Here is a 17,250-nt window from a genome sequence, read left to right as displayed (position 1 = left end):
ATCTTTAAATTATCTCTTTCCTCTCTTGGTTGCATTTACTATGTCATGTTCTTTGAATACCTTATCATAAACCTTTTTTTTTTTTTTTATCTGACACCTGCCTCATTCAATGCAGACAGCGGATCATTTTCTGGGCTTGAATTTGGCTTGTTTAGTGAAAAAGACTTTTGTCTGAGGCATTTGTTTCAGAATTTTTTTGGAGAACGGGCAACATGTCACTGGGTTGCAAGAAGAGAAAGGATGGTTGCGTAATTAAAGACTGTCGAATGTTGCACTTTAGTACCACACTCTGTCACAGTACAAGCTTGCCAGAAAAGCCATTAATAAATAGCTTAAGTTCACAAATTTTTCAATATCATCTCATAGAGGCATAGACCCACCTGTGATATTACAAGACATGCAAAACATCGCACTGAATGTTTGGGGAAACGTGCAGCTGGTCACCCTGAGCCAGCCTGAAATCCACACCCTCCTCCCCCTTGGGCCATTGTCAGAAACCCAGGCTTTTCAAAAGAGTTTTTAGTAGATACAAAGTGGAAATCTGAGTATGTTTAGACTAACAAAGTCTACACTAATTTATATGAGAAAATCCCTGTGGCTTTTTTATAAGATTATGTTGTTGAAATTGGCTTCTTCCCACTATTTCCACACCCAGACATGACAACAAATCTCCCGAGTCCATGGCTTTGACATCTTACATAAAGAATTCAGGGTCAATAGTATGGAAGATATGACTGTGTTAACTCAGGCTCTTTTCCCTTGACAAAGTTTTGGCTAAAGAACTGAGTTTTCCACTCCTTTCATCTACTTGATAGTGAGAGAAAAAAAAAAATGGAAAAGATGACTGATGTCCTAGGTAGGGCAAGTGGCTTTATTTTCATATATAAATATGAAATATTCTTAGAACAAAAGACAATATAGATTATTTGTCCAAACTAAATTCAACATAAGGTGGACATAAATTGCAGTGGTAAGTGGCACTAGAGGAATGGTGATAATTCACTACTGCACCACTTTACAAAAGTGTATCATGCTTCAGACTGCCGTCTAGACAAATCTCTTCTTACAAAGACACTTCAGTAATCTCCTGGAAGTACATCATCTAAATGAAGTAATTTCAATTTGAGTTACAAATAAGAGCTGTTCGTATCTAGAACTTGAGGTCAGTAGCAGATGTTACGAATTCCTACAGACGCATGCCCAAAGAGAAGGATTTTTTTTTTTTTTAATGGCAGAAATCTGCTAGCTATTCTTGCCTTATCTGCAACAGCTGAGCAATCTTTCAGTGCCATGAGGAGATTGAAAACTTGGCTCATATCTAGCATGGACAAGCTTGCCTTAATCACATTGCTCTTTTACATGTGCACAAGGACATCAACATTGACAGTGCTACAGTAAAGCAGCCATTTGCTGAAAACAACTGTCAACATTGTCAAGTTTTTTGGAACCTTTTATAATGTGATTTGTGTGACAAAGCTTGTATAATTCTGTTTATCAGCTGCAGGAACAAAATTCCGTAAGGGGGATATAAGGAGAAACACACTGGACATACCTGACACTCTAAAGTAAAAGGATTAGAAAACATCACGAGACAAATCAACTGCAATAACCAGAGCTTCCAGTTCCCATTTAAATGAATTTTTAGTGTTTTCACAAAAGGTTGCAAGAGCTGAAGTAAAAAAATGTTGTCTTTAATTTAAAAGTCAGTCTTTTTCTAAATTTGTCATGCATTTGTTCAGCCTGGAGAAGAGAAGGCTCTGGGGAGACCTAATTGCAGCCTTTCAGTACCTAAAAGGGACCTACAAGAAAGCTGGAGAGAGACTTTTTACAAGGGTGTGTAGTGATAGGACAAGGAGTATTGGCTTTAAACTCAGAGGAGATTTAGATTAGATATAAAGAAATTCTCCCTCATGTGGGTGGTGAGGCCCTGGCATAGGCTGCCCAGAGCTGTGGATGCCCCATCCCTGGGAGTGTCCAAGGCCAGGCTGGACGGGGCTCTGAGCAACCTGGTCTAGTGGAAGGTGGCCCTGCTCATGGCAGAGAGTTGGAACCAGGTGATCTTTAAGGTCCCATCAAACCCAAACTGTTCTATGATTCTATGATCTTTCTTTCTATACTAGTTTTGCCACTGAACCTGTAAAGATATGCTTGAAAAAGGAATCATAATTAACTTACGTGTGGTGCCAACTGCTACCTGAGATTTTTTAAGCCAACACAAAAGGCTCAGAATAGGTACAAACCAGTTAAAAACTCCAAAGTACATGGTAAAATGCTGCAGACGATGGGACAGAAACCCTATTTAGGATTAGATTTATTTAGACGCAGTACTGCCACCTAACCTGTGCCTATGCCAGGTATTGGCAGGGGTCAGCTCTTCCAGCACATCTCAAGACCAGTCTCTTTGCATCTGTCAATCTTCAAGTTACTGGACCACTAACACAAATCTGTAAACGGCTTTTGGCAACCTTGGCACCACGATACTTTCAACTCTTATCCTTTCCTAGGTATAAGTATTTTTAAAAGTCGTAAAATCTAACAGTCAGCATTTCATTAATAACAATTTGAAAGTATATGAAGTTTTCTGCAACTAAATTTCAGGTTTAGTGCTGTTTCTGATCACTTGAAGTCCTAATGCCCCTAGTTTGCCTTACAGAAGTGGGGTTTTTTTTGTCCTTTTCAATCAACTATTCTTCCTATTGAACCATAAAATAGTTTGTAAAGAAGAACCAAGAATGTTTGCCCAGACAGATCCTGTCTCACATCTCAGGTATGTTATTGAGGACAGCTTTGAATATATTCCTGTGGTTCTCTCCAGACTGTGCATTAATGCTGCAAGATCTACCAGTCCTTGAACTCCTGCAGTGTCCCCGTGGAATGCTAACGAGACACCAGTGGTCAAAACCATGCCATTAACAACTAACTTTGTATCACCTTAATCACAATTTCTAAAGACGAATTTTATATGCGTATTCAGCCATAGGCCTGTTGATTCTCTGAGCTGTTCCAGTCGACTTTTCCAACACATACTTGCGATGCCTGGGAGATATCTCACAACAGGCTGTACAATTACTGGTATTTATCTTGAATTAAAGAGGAGGTGGGGGGAGAGCAAAGGAGGGAGAGGAGGGACTGTGGGCACAGTACAAATTAGGCCCAGAGAGTTTCATAACTCCCAAGAGCATCTAGTGCACACTGTCGAAGTGAATGGTGTCTCAGAGTTGATTTGGTTGGTGGCCAGGGGCTACAATATTTCTCTTGCCCGCAGCCAAGGTTACTCAGCTGTATAATATGGATGAAAGCCCTGGCTTCTGCAAAGACTCTGTGTCATGGACATGGTTTTGCCATGCAGGGGAAGCTTTGAGTTATACAGCATTGTATAGGTGTTGCTTTGAGCTTACAATGTAATGCATTTCTAATTGTTCCTGAAGTTTAGGAAGACTAAAACAGTTAATCTTCCTGATGACAAAAGGAAGCCGGAAAATAAAGTGACACACTTGAATGAACTGTGAGGAAATAAAGTGCACAACATGTGATAATGCCATGACTCTGTGTTACTGCGCGTTTCTGGGCTGAAAAGATATGGCTTGATGGGTAATTTGTCATGCTGTGCAATAGAGAACAACAGTAAAGAGACTTCAGACAGAAGAAAATTACACAAATAGTAGGGTGGAAAGGTATAATTGAAGATGGCAAAAGACTGAAAGAAAGACATTTAAAATTACTGTACTGACCTACTAAATGCACTTGGGCGTGGAATCCTGGCCCCACAAGAAGAGGCATTAAACGACTGCAGGCTGTGACACTACTACAGGATAATGCCAGTCTTATGGAGCTCTTAGAGGATAAAAAAATCCAGTGTTAGCTGAAAAAAAAAAAAAAATCAGACCGGTGTTTTTTGCATGCATGCACAGCCTGAACGAATAGTGAATTTACAACAAGGGAAAATTTACCTGTGGCTAAAACTCACACCTGGTATCTGGATCCATGGAACCAAGACCTCACCTTCTTCTTGAGAACTGCACGACGACTCACTCTTTGCCAGTGGGACGTGTGGTGCACTGTGTCTGTAGACAGCCCTAGTGATCTGAGTGAGTATTTGCTGCTACTTCAGCTGATATGTCCTCTTGCCGCTGAAGACAGAAATTATACCCAGAGATACCAAAAGACCTGTGCTCCCTTCAGAGAAGCTGGCAGAAGTAAGGGTCCTCTGTCCACAAGGGTCCTTCTGTGTTCAACATGTCTACTGTTGCTCAAACTCTTGGCTCCTTAGCAAAAGCTCTCGAGAGGAGTTCAAGTCTTTCCCTTAGGACACGGAATCTTGTGCTATAGAAAGAAGATGAGGTGCCTTCTAATATGGTATCTGCAAATAACTTTCTGTTCATCCTTCTGCCTGTTCTTCTTCCCATACTCTCCTAGCACGTCAGGTGAAAGTGCACTAAAGGAAGGAGAGGGAGACCTTATTTTTTCCTTTGATTTATTACGTTTTTGGCCCCTCACACCAAGAAAGCCCTTGAGGTGCTGGAGCAGTTTGAGAGAAGGGAAGGGAGCTGGTGAGGGGCTGGAGCACAAGTGTGATGGGAGCAGCTGAGGGACCTGGGGGGTTCAGCCTGGAGAACAGGAGCTGAGGGGAGACCTTCTGACCTCTGAACTGCCTGAAAGGAGCTTGGAGCCAGGGGGGGTCGGGCTCTGCTCCCAAGGAACAAGCGCCAGGACCAGAGGAAACTGCCTCAAGTTGCACTGGGGGAGGTTCAGGTTGGATATTATGAAACATTTCTTCACAGAAGGGGTTGTGAGGCATCGGAACAGGCTGCCCACGGCAGTCTTGCAGTCACCATCCCTGGAGGGGTTTAAAAGACGTGTATATGAGGTTCTCAGGGACATGGTTTAGTTCCAGGGTTGGGTTAACGGTTGGAACTGACGATCTTGAAGGTCTCTTCCAACCAAAATGATCCTATGATTCTATGATTCTGTACTTACTCATCTCAGAAAGATGTTGTACACTCACATGAAAAATATGTGAGGCCTTCATAAGCCTTAGGGTGAAGATGGCTACCAAAGATTGAGATAAAGTCTCATAGCCCCACATCTCCATGAATGTGAAATGTTCATATTACCAGCTAACTTCTCACATTCGCTGATGTACTGTTGTGTAACACAAAGAAGAATATCACCAGCACATTAATAGCTTTGTCTTTTTGTTGCTTCAGGAGGCTTTTGAATTCTACCTTCATATCTGCATGCTCTTTTATTCAAGATAAATCAGAGCGTACATCTCTTTCTCTCCTTGGGGCTATGTGAAACACCAAAAAATCATACCAAAATGAGTTTCCTGAGGTTTCCTTGTTGCAGATACAGTATGTTGGCACAACAGGGAAAGCATTGCTGATTCGACAGTTCGCCAGGTTCCTGAAGCACTGTACTCTACAAGAAAGCCAGAGCAGCTGCAGAATGCGGCTTTACCCCATTGAAGAGATTTGCTAAATTGTTTTGCTACTGTACAAACATTTTGACCATAAAAATAAATGATCTAAATGGAGAATCTTTAGTTAGCCTGCTTTCAAGCAAACAATGGAGCAATACAGAAACTCCAATAGCAATTGTTGTTCCATGACCTACACTTTTCGAAAGGACACTACTAGTGCATTTTGGTACTAAATGAAGAGAATACCTTAGTAAAATAAGTTTCTGTGTTTATTTATCACACATCATTTGGTAATAGTCAGGGCCTTGTGTGATTCTGTGGCAATTAAATTTGCCAGAGAATCCACCCACTGCTGCAGATGCACACTGCAGGATGCAGACTGTCATTTTTAAAACTAAAATAGGGAGTTTTTTGCCTTTAGTAGTGAAGAAAATCTTCCAGATGTTAACTGAAAATAGTTATGCAGAGATACATGCCTAAGTTTGCGGGCAGCCTAACACAATGGTTCTAACAGGCATGAACTCCCCCTTGATTTTAATTGTTAATTAAACCAGAAAACTTGATAGCCATTATTTAAACGGTCAGTGATGCTAAGTATTTCTCAGCTGCTTGTTATCCTAATCTCTGCTTCCCAGACCATCTTTATATTCTTGCCAAATTTGATAAATTTCAACTCCCCCATATCTACTCCCCAAACCTTCTGTTTATTGTGCTGACAACTCTTGGTACTAATATTGCAGTCTGCAGCTCACTTAAAAATGAAAAATTAAGTCTGGCATAAGATCAATAGGATGCAATAGAAGATTAAATAGCATACAATGCTGAATTCATCGTATAATTTTGGTAAAGACTTCATTTTTTTTTTTACTTGCAGCAGTGCCTGAAATCTAAATCTTTTGCAACAGAAAACTGCAGTGGAATTTAAGTCAAGCGAGCTGCAGCATAAGACAGGGTCATAAAGAAAGCATATCATAGAATGCCAGTCATAAGTGATGGTTCTGATTCAAGTCCTCATGTAAAATAGTTACGTTGTGCTCATGTATCTTACCCATTTCAAAACTTGCGTGCTTTATTGACATTTCCCAGACTATAGTATATGAATATAAAAGTAACAAAAGATCCAGCACCTCAGCTGGTGTAAATTAGTGTCTGTTCAGTGGGAGTGATGCCAGTTGTGTTGGCTGAGGTCTGGTGCATGGAAAATGACTGGGAAAGTATAGATGGAATTCTGCATAATGTTTCCTATTAGTAATCTTATGTTCAAGCATTCCCAAAGAGATGAGAGGCTGTCTCCTTGTCCTCACAAAACCAAAAAATTACAAGAAAAAAATAAAAAAATAAAAACACTTTCCCTTGAGGTTTACTTCTCAGTCAACTATAAAAATTGCAGCTGATCAACCAGCTGCCCCATTTTTTGCTCTTAAGACACAAATTATGACTCGTTGACCTTGAGGAAGAAGTTAGGAATGAGAGAGGGAGTAGATCCCTGCCAGGGTGCAATCCTTCCCTTGGCAAGGTGCAGTTCCTGCACCGTTCTCCTGGCACAGCTGTGTAAACAGGTATGCTGCTGGCCTGATTTATGCAGCCGTAGCTTGAGGAAGAAGTCATGGAATGAAACCTTGGACAACTCTCAAAAGGAAAACTTCAGCTTAAAAAAATTGTTCTTAGCGTTTAAGACTGAATACTTTATTCACTGTGAAGTAGTCCTTCATGCTGGCTTTAATACCTGAAAATAAATTCATATAATTGACAAAAAAGTGGCAAGAACACATTACTGTTCACAGAACCATTCTGCTTCCTTATGGAGATTTTGTCTTTTCTGTTATTTGGGGCGGGGGGGGTCATAAACAAAATAATTTTTACCTGAATAAATCCATCACGTTACTTTAAAAAAAAAAATGGTTGAAATTATTAACTGCTTTTATATACAGTTAGTTAAAACTCATTCAAGGCCATCTGTAGAAAGCAAAGGACTTGGGCTCATTTCACACTATTTTGGCTATACTCATGGGCTAAATAGTGGTATTTTCCCCTTTCCAGAATGGTGGAATTTTCAAGACTATTAGTTTTCATTCAAAAATGGACAAGAGCTATCCCTTCCTAGAGGGTCATAAATTGATTTCATGGACCTACAGAATAAGTAAGCTGTCTTACCTTGACAGAATCACCCAGCAAAATAATTGATTAACCTGCAAATTCTTCCTCAATAAAACAGCATTTACAATGCATATTCTCTAGCCTGAGGTTTCAGACTCATCTCTATTTTCCAAACAGTATTCTGACTACCTTTCTTAAGCAGCTTTTGCCCAGAATGTTTACAGGAGGAAGCTAAGCTGAAGTTATTTATTTCCTGAAAAGTATGTCCTATTTTTTTTCATAACCTGAGATTTAAGGATTAGAGAATGGAGCCTGAAGATCTCGTAACTATGCTTACCTGACTTTGGAAGCTCTAGGTTTGCATTTGCTGGACCAAGTGGGGCAAATCCATCACTCTGTCCTCCCTAATTCATTTCTGCCAGAAGGGACTATGTCCAAGCAATACTTCAGCAGATCTAACGTGTACTTGATATTTTTCCTCTCACACCACTGCCCGTCATTGCTCTATTTGAGGAGTTACGTCAAGTGATTGGCCTGGCCGAGATACAGAAATTGTCACTGTTGTGTCACCTAGGATGCTGAGGGGTAAGATGACCAGGAGCAGAAGATCCACTTCAGGCATAGCTGTCTACTCTTGTCACTGAAGGCTAGAAACCTGCCAGACAAGCAGCAGATTACACCTTTTATTCAGGTCATGAAATACCTGGATTTTTGTGACAACGGAGTTACACCGCTCTCCACACACAGGATGATCAGCTGCAGCTACAGAAGTTTCCCGTGTGAAGAGTCACTTTTTGATGCTCTGTCCTGGGAGGTGGCACCCTCTTTCCACCATTGCTGAAGTTAGAAACACACATATCCACTGTTTTTCTTCTTCTTCCTTTATTTTTTTCATGCAACTGTTTTTTGATCTATGCTATGACCAAAACATTAAACCTTTCACCCAGACTCACCTGCTGGGAGATGACAATTGGCTGGTGCTGGCCGTCCTCCATGGTTCCCTGCTTTTCATTCTGTCAACACCTTCATTTCGTTGAAAAAATACCCTTCCTCTGGCTCAATGGAGCACTGCAGCTACATCATCAACACACATCTTATTTTCTCCTATCTTGTTGATGAGAGTTGCAGCCATGCTTGAAACAAGATGAACTGCGGACTTTTTATCAAATCTGTGTCATTCCTTGACCCCCCAAAAAATAAAGCCAGGGCATTCTTCCCTAGAGTCTGCATGTATAGTGTGTACTCCATTTCTACAAACACACCTGTAAGATGAGAACAGGTTTTCCACTTTTGTTTGTAATCTCAACTTGAGTCCATCTAAAACTCACTGTTCCTTAGGACCATCATGAGGAAAGGTGACCTAGGCAGGTGAACCTATGACTGCAAGGATTGATAAGGGAAAGAGAAAGGAAGAAGCTGCCAAGGCTCTGATTGTCCTACTAGGCTGTGATGGCCCTGATAAGCCTCCACCTGGGCCCCCCTCACATCCACACTCCCAGCTCCATTTAAGCTCAGCCTAGGGCCTTAACTAGCTGGAGCTATGTTTGAAGCGTAGTAATCTCTGGATGAACACCAGACTTTTGCTGTGGGCAGCTGCCTCCTGGCCATGTCCCTGCTTTATCACCAGTCCCGTCTTTGCCCTGTCCCCTGGATGGACTAAGCAGCCATGCTGTAGCCTCATCTTCACCTCCTGCTGCTCCTCACTGTGCTCTTCAGGTGACCCTTGGACCTGACTGATCACTTCATCCTGTGCAGGCTCTGCGGACTAATTACAGTCTTCATCCTGGACCACAAGACACCCCCTTAAAGTCTAATTAGAGCAGCTTAGTATATATTTACCTCATTGGAAAGGTGGAAACATTAATGACCAAGGAATATTTGCCAAAAGTCAAGTCCTTAAATCAGTAAGTGAGTTGATCATAGTAAGCACCGTAAGTTTCCGTTTTACACATCTTATCTGATGTATTTCAACTGTTGTAAATACTATTATAATCACTCCAGCTTCATGGCAGCTGATGTGCTATACATGTTTGAGAGCGTGGTATCAATTAACTACGTTATCTATAATGCCATGCCTGCAATTACTACTACTTCACAACTTATCATTAATGCCTTTGACGGGGTTTTTCCAAAGTAACATTTATTTAGAGGTTAATCAAAATTCCTAAGACTGCTATTTATTATAATCTGATTTTGGATAATTGTCCAAATCAGTGGCTCTTAGAGGCAGCAGTTTCATTTCAGTCTCAATGAATATGGTACATTAATGCCAAAAAAGAACAGAGGATTAGAATCACATTTTTGTACATGCAAGTGGCTACTGCAAAACTCAGTTCTCCAGAATGTATGAATTCTACCAGAATTTTTTCTGCCTGCTAGTTGGAAGGCTGGATGATGCTTGCTTCCATGCTAGGAGCTGGGAGGGTGGGACAAAGAGAGGACGTCAAGGTGAGGTTTGTTCCCTGTATCATTCCAAGGAGCAGGAAAACGGAGTGAAGAGAGAAATAACAACCTAGATATTCATCCTTTTGCACTAGAAATCGATACTGAGCAGATAAGGAGCTGACACATCTGTCCCCATGCAAGGCAAAGCATGCACAATTTAGTGTGCACCCCAGCGAGCCCTCAGATTCTGAGATAATATAATGTCTAGTGCTTAAAATACCACAAATACCAGAATTAGTTGGCTCTATGTATACAGGCATGACAACATCTCTTAATCGCTTCCTCTCTCTCTTTGGTGCCAGATTCCAAATTGAAGCCTCAGACCAGCACCCACGACCTGGTATTTTCTTGGTGAATTTCCCTTTGGCAGATACACCATCTGGTCAGGCATCAGGTATATTCCTAAGACTGTCCATTAACCTCTTCCATTATTCCAAAATCCATAGGTGTTAGAGATTCCAAGTGAAACAACTTTTCACGATTGTTTTTTTTGTTTGTTTTTTTTAACATATGTAATCTAGAATACCTCTCTTCCTGTTCATTTTGAGTAACTGCTGAATCATTCTAGAAAATCCAGGAAAAAAGCATGTATTCAAAAAGGATAACTTTAAATCTTAATGGTTGAAATCTGGCAACTCACAAACAATGACAAATCTCAACAAGAAATGTTAGGCAACTTTGTGTATGGTCAAGGTACCAGATCCACCTTAAATAATAGGTTCAAAATCAACTATTCATATAGTAAGAAAGGCTTTTAAAAAAGAGGCCCATTTACTTGTTTGTTAGTAAGCATATTTTGTAGACACCAGGACAAATGCAAAATAAATCTCTTATCTATTAAACTTATTCATGAAACTGGAGCTTGCAGGAGTTTGGGAGACAATAGCAAAATATGAAAAAAGGTCTGCAGGAGCAGTTGAATCATTTTTACATAAAACTGGGAATGTTTAGTGAAACCCTTTATTCCGCTGATCCTTTCCAATGTTTATTATAAATACTCCTTTTCAAATAATTAATTTGACAATACACCATTTGCTGATTTGCACTAAAATGTTTTGGTTCTGAAAGCTTGTAACATTTTGAGATTTTCAGTTTTGCTTTCAGATACTGTCTATGAATCACTCCCCTTCATATTTATACTTCAATTCTTGGGCAACTATACTGGCAATTAGTATGTAAAACAGTTATACAAAAAAGCAGATCAGTCTGCAATAAATCATATTTTGGCAGAGAAGGTCACTATTAATTTATTACTTTAAAGTAACTTATAATCAGTGTAACTGTTCTGCAGTAAACATTCCTGGGGAAGCTCTCCTCTCTCAGAATCCTGGAGCGCATTTAAATTAATGGAATATATGTACCTGAGTTCCCACAGACTGCAGCTGCTCACACTATAGTTCTATACATTCACACTATAGATCTATTCACCAGTAACTCACTGCAAGGTCAGATTCTTCTCTCTCATTCACCTCTCCACCCTTCCCCTTCACTGGTTTTAATTTTCTTTTTTGAAAAGTTGCTTTTATTTTAGGATATCAAAAATGGAAAGTAGAGAAGCACATTCCAAAGTTTTCTCTTTTCCCCATTCTCAAGAGACATGCTTTTGCCAAGAAATGTTGGTCCGAATGATCCTTGAGGTCCATTCCAATCTGCTATTCTATGATTTTCTTTTTCCCTGCCTTCAGCTGCATTTATGCCAAATTTGACTGTTTCTGCAACACAGCCTGCATCTCCCTCTGGTTACAAACAGCCAGTGCCACAAACAGGATTATTCCCACTGAAACACCATCTCTTCCTTCTGACTCCTTCTCTACCTCCTGTCTTACTCTGGATTTACTCAATTCTCTTTCGTAACTTATGGACCTACACATTTCTGAACTTTCGTCATGCAACTTGTTTCCTAAATAAAGTTCTTCTGCTTCGAAACGTGGCTCCTCACCACTAGTAACAGCCACTTAAATGGACAGACATCTCACCTTATCTATTATATCTCAACTCTACACCCTTCCCTCAATACTGTTCAGAATCATGGGGCTAAATTCACCTTTTTCCTACTGCAGCTCTACTGTCTATATGACTCACCATTTACTTTATCTTCAGAAACAAAATCCCAGCTTCTCTCCTGTGTTAGGAAAACCTACATAAAGTTTCCCCGCCCCCATCACTTGCCAAATGTATGTTTACATTCTTTCTGCATTCGGACTCTGCACAACGATATAGGGAAGGCCATGTGCAATCTCATGTACGTATGTTTAGTGCTGTATACACGTATTTGTGTACATTTACAAACCGGTGGTTTCATTCTCTATCACATTGCTATTGTAACTTGTGTATTTCCCTCCTGGCAACTGTCTGCTCCTACCAGTGGGAGCAGATTCTGTATTTTCAGATTTCCCACCCCTTTTCAAGCCCAAGTTTGAGCCATCTTTGCTGTGTACAGCAGCTGCTTTTTAGTCAGTCAGGTTTCATCCTCAGTCCTTTTCAGCTGCATATGTTTCCAGCATGAAAGGGTCAGATTTAGGGCTTTTTTTGCCCTGATGGCTCCAAAATAACAAGAGTTTCTCCTTGGAGAATTGCTCGTCTACATTTTACTCTGCTGATGATCTTTAAAAGCCTTCAGACAACTCAGCTCACTTTTCTTTTTGCAGCAATACTCGCTACACTTTTGCCGTATTCTCAAATGTTTTCCCTTTTTTTCTCCACTTATTTGTATTGATCTATAAATTCAAAAAGCATGCTAAGAGCCTTTGTGTTTGTGAAGTACATGTAAGTTGATGGTGCTATAAAAGTGGTCTGTGGAAAACTAAAATAGTAATAATAAGTTGGGCATATGATGATCTAGAGTTGTATAATATGCCCATTATCATACGATCTGTGCAGTTTTGTCATAGCTTTTTAGCACCTGAAAAACTGAATATAGGCCAACTGTTGTATCTCTATTTTACGTGATAGGGAAGGGAGACAGATTTTATCTGCAATATGCTCAGGCTGACTTTCTAGCATTTTGGAAATGATTCTTTAACAAATGCTAGGAAAAAAAAAAAAAAAGACATCTTGGATAAAAAAGCTCAAAACCATAAAGCTGAGAACATATTACTTAGATGAAGATTTATGTGCCCAAGTGATACCACTACCAATTTTCCTTATCCCTTTCTTTCCCTGAGATCTGTGGCTAGGGAGAATCAGATTTTTCCCTGTTGTGTAGCAGCAACAGGGCAAATCTCATTTCCTCGATTTCAAGCCCAGCGGTCCTGCCATTCAAGTACGTAACTGAAATTTTATTTGCTCTGGATGGTGAACAAGATCAGAGCTTCCTTGTCCAGGTCAGGCTGAACACACAAAGGGCTGAGCTCTGGTCTTTCTTTCTACTTCCCCACTTAGTACCCAGCAACCTTCACCTTGTAGCAAGGACAGGCACGTGATGGAAGGGAAATGCACAAAACTGTCATGTGTGCTGCATCCTTCCCCGGAGGCTGCAAGTTTCACCTCTCTGATATGTTTAGTTGGCTCGCAGTCGAAGTTCTTGGGAGCAATCATGATCCGAGGTCTCACGTGGCAATGGGCAGGAGGAACGGGCCAGCCCACAGGAAGATCACCCACCAAAGCTTTCACAGCAAGCCAGAGAATCATCGAATCATAGAATCAAGTCAGACAATCATAGAATCATAGAACAGCTTGGGTTGGAAGGGACCTTCAAAGGTCTAGTCCAACCCCGTGCCATGAGCTGGAAGGTTCAGCTGGCCCACACCACCATCAAATTTCTGAAATAAAATCTTTACACATTTGTAAATGCATATGCATAAACAAAAGTATAAGCCTGATGAGGAGAATCTGGCATGCAAAAAGGTAACAACTTTCATTAGACAGCAAAAGTTTTCTGGAGTTTCTACAAAGGCTGTTCCAGGCTGATCAGTGGAGAGATCATTTATGCCATCTGCACTCAGCAGGGACTAGGCTGTTGAGACAAGGTGGGAAATAAAAAACAGAAACAGCAGTAAATGAAAATAATATGTAGAGGTACAAACTTAGCAAACCAAGACTCTAAACCAGTTGGATTTCAGTGAGAACTACCAGGTCTTTCTAGACAGAAAAGTGTTTTGCTGATAGCAGCTATAATTAGAGAGGCATTTTAGTGTTACAAACTGGCCCAGGTGGAGAAAACGTTTTCTATCAACAAAATTAAGATGGGATTTTTTAAAAAAATACATACAGAATGTTAACAATGGATAGAAATCACTCATGTTCATACTTTGCAAATCAAACTACATTAAAAGTGTGTATCAGTTGTACCAGTCAATAGGTGGAATTCCAAAAGGGTTATGAACTTGAGCCAAGGCAACTTGAAATAAATACATTTGATCTGCAAAGGATCTTCTTCAGAATGATACTTTTGAAAATAAATGTAGTTCATGCCCATGCTTCTTTCTCTGCATGGAAACATGGACACAGAAAATCCCTTATTTCTGTTTGTTCTTTGCTTTGATATTTTAACTAAGCAGTGGGGCAGATGCATCATCATAAGAAAATTATTATTTTCCATTTGACTTAGTTCTTTACTAAAGCAGTTCCTTTATTTTCAGTCTTTTGGTTCCGTTTCAAGACAACTGTTAATCTCTTCACTTCTGTGACCCACTACACAGTGACATAGGTGTGTATCGCTGTTTCCAAAATAACCTGACTTCTTTGTATTTTTTTCCTGTTTCTTTTCAAAGAAACAGAAAAACAGACTACTTTAATGTAATTAGAGCACTGCCTAAGTCTGATGATTACATGAACTAGGATAATTGTTTTTCAGACAGTAATGGATCACCAAAAAATTCAGAATTCTCATTCATTAGGACGTTTTGAATGTTGTTTTTAATCTAAGAGTGCGAGCAGATACGAGGCTTGATAACACATTGTTTTATCAAATATGTTGAAACCATAAGGTCTCTATTATGACAGATACAAACCCCAAGAACCAAGCTTCCACAAAGTACCTCCTGTATAATTATTAAATAAAAACACTTACTTATTTGGTACTCAGCTTTTAAACTCTGAATAAGAGAAGTACATATTGAGAAAGAGGTACTTAAAATGTTTCCATGGATACAGGATGATGACAATCAGGTCCATGTTTTTATCTGAAAGGGTGCCCCTGCAGAGACATACAGCTTGGTGAGTGCTTGTTTATACAAGTAAGTAAATAGGAACCTTGTTTATTTTACAAAGAGCTCCTGAGCCACACTTCTTCTCATTGCTTTTCTAGAGGGAACATTTTGCTCCTTTTAAACAGCAGACTGTAGTAAAATACACACTTCTGAATTTTTTCCTTAAACTTGTTTGAGTTTATGACACAGTTTTCTAGTAGAAAATGGAGTATCTAGGTATACTGCTACCAATCCTGTTGGTGACTCTCTTTTTACTCTGCAAGAAGACACCCTGTTGCAAATTTCCTCTTTCTATTTAAATCACCAGAAGCCACTTCCAGGAAGAAAAAAAAAAAAATAAAAAAGGAAGGGGCAGATATAAATGATAAATACCCTTACCTTAATCCAGTAAGGACAAGAAGACCACGTTTTAATTGCTTCTCTCAGAGGAGTCTCCATTTACTTTAGCTCCCATTTTAAAAGTGGTTGGTTCCTAGATTCCCACCACATAAGTGCTACGAACATGTAATTTTGACATCCAGTCTCTCAACACTGCATGCTTTCTAATTTTGGGAATGAGATTAATACCTCCTATTTGAGAGGTTTTAGTCTTCTAATATTTCTTTGGATAAAAAAGCACAATGAGTTAGAGAAAAGAAAGGCAATCAACTTTAATACTTAACACAGTTTAATAACCTGAATTGAAATATGTGTGTGCTGTATTTCCATTAAAAAAAAAAGTTTCCTTCCAGCCACAATTAACAGAACAAAACCCCGTCTTGTTCAGAGATTATTCTTGGAACACTGTAATTTTAACATCTATGTAAAGGAGGAAAGTTTTTTTGCCACGTGCAAGAAATTTCACCTTCCCTCTCCTCGAAGAAGCGATTCCTGGATAAGACGACCGATTTGATATTTTCCATTTGAACTCGCAGCATACTTGGAAAAGGGGGGACGGCAGCACTGTGTTCGCTTGCCAGCGCTGACAAAGGTCTGCTTGTCAGTGATACCTTTTACAGCTAAATTTACTCGGGAGTGACAGAGGCAGGTGTACCTTGGCCTGCCAGACACTTGTGCCCCCGCATCACGCAGCCCCACAGGTCAGCAACCAAAGGAGAAAAAGCCCCGCACTGCAGAGCAGAGGGTGAGTGAGGCAAAGACAACCCAAACTGGGGGGTTTCTCTTCAAAGCCAGCTGGTCTGGCTTTATTCTACAGGATTTTTTTTTTTTTTAATTTTTTTTTTTTACCTGCCGGTTTGATCAACGCAGCCCTCAGCAGGTGCTGACGGGTACGACTTCCTGGAGAAGCAGAAGAAGGGCACTGGTGAGTTTTAATTGAGGAAAAAAAACCCCAACTATTAAAATACGATTCTTAAGCCTCTGGAGTTGTTCTGCTCGCTGCAGCGCTGGGTGATTCGGCTCCGGGCTGGTGGCTGCGCTCGCAATGCTTTCTTCAAGAGAAAGCAGATAAGCTTTGTAGCGTGCTTCGCGTTTTACTTGATAGGGTGCTTGATTTTTTAACTTCTGTTGCCAAGAAAAGTTTCTTGAAAGTGACTGGGTATTTATAGTCAGTTTCTTTCAAACTGTTTCTATTAATCTGAAGGGAAAGAACATTGGGGGTTACACGCAGCAACACCAGAAGCCAGGCAGCACTCCTTTAAAATAAATGTATTGTCCTGGTAATTTACAAATAAATAGAAAAGAACCTGTTGTCTGTAGAGTCTTCCCAGTATTTGGAACTTCAATGGATATTCCAGAGCCTTAGAAACTCCTTCTGAAGATCAACTTAAAATTACTTTGTAATAAATAAGGGAGTGAAATTAATGATCTTCAGAACATTTTACAAAACTCAGTAATCAAAGGATTATCATACAAACCATTGCCTTGCACTGCAGTGAAAAGGTAAATTACAAAACAGAGGCCACATGAGAGTACTGCTTGGCATGAAGCTTTTTAAAGATATCACGAATTTACACGATTTTCTTTTTTTTCAAAACCACAAATTATGACCGTGTCTGTATTCTTTAATTTGCCTAAGAGCTGGGAAACTAGACAAAGGGAAAAAAAGATTTATTTTTCTACAACAATAAGATTTCAATTAATGTGAAAATGTAGGAAAATGTGACCACATGTTAAAATAAATATTTTGGAGGGAAG

The 17,250-nt window shown here is 39.9% G+C and overlaps 1 protein-coding gene and 1 long non-coding RNA gene across 13 annotated transcripts in view; one reads left to right on the top strand and one right to left on the bottom strand.

Moving 5' to 3' along the window:
* The window catches only part of LOC136001550 (uncharacterized), a 68,516-nt gene extending 52,824 nt beyond the window's left edge, over positions 1-15,692 (bottom strand). The window contains exons 1-3 of one of the 2 annotated variants that reach the window (XR_010607810.1): positions 15,493-15,692; positions 3,951-4,435; positions 3,732-3,862 (exon numbers count right to left, since the gene is read on the bottom strand). This is a non-coding gene — a long non-coding RNA (uncharacterized LOC136001550). The remainder of the gene's footprint in view (positions 1-3,731; positions 3,863-3,950; positions 4,436-15,492) is intronic. The other variant, XR_010607811.1, reaches the window with a different exon arrangement.
* Positions 15,693-16,184: 492 nt separating this feature from the next.
* The window catches only part of MEF2C (myocyte enhancer factor 2C), a 140,398-nt gene continuing 139,332 nt past the window's right edge, over positions 16,185-17,250 (top strand). For 9 of the 11 annotated variants that reach the window (XM_065656251.1, XM_065656260.1, XM_065656264.1 and 6 more), the window contains exon 1: positions 16,244-16,417. The gene's annotated coding sequence lies outside the window, so the exon portion shown is untranslated. The other 2 variants (XM_065656252.1, XM_065656250.1) reach the window with 1 other exon arrangement.

Source organism: Caloenas nicobarica, chromosome Z, assembly GCF_036013445.1.
Source record: "Caloenas nicobarica isolate bCalNic1 chromosome Z, bCalNic1.hap1, whole genome shotgun sequence".
Taxonomy (NCBI): domain Eukaryota; kingdom Metazoa; phylum Chordata; class Aves; order Columbiformes; family Columbidae; genus Caloenas; species Caloenas nicobarica.
The sequence above is the reverse complement of the archived record's forward strand: the minus strand, read 5'-3'. Positions and strand labels throughout refer to the sequence as shown.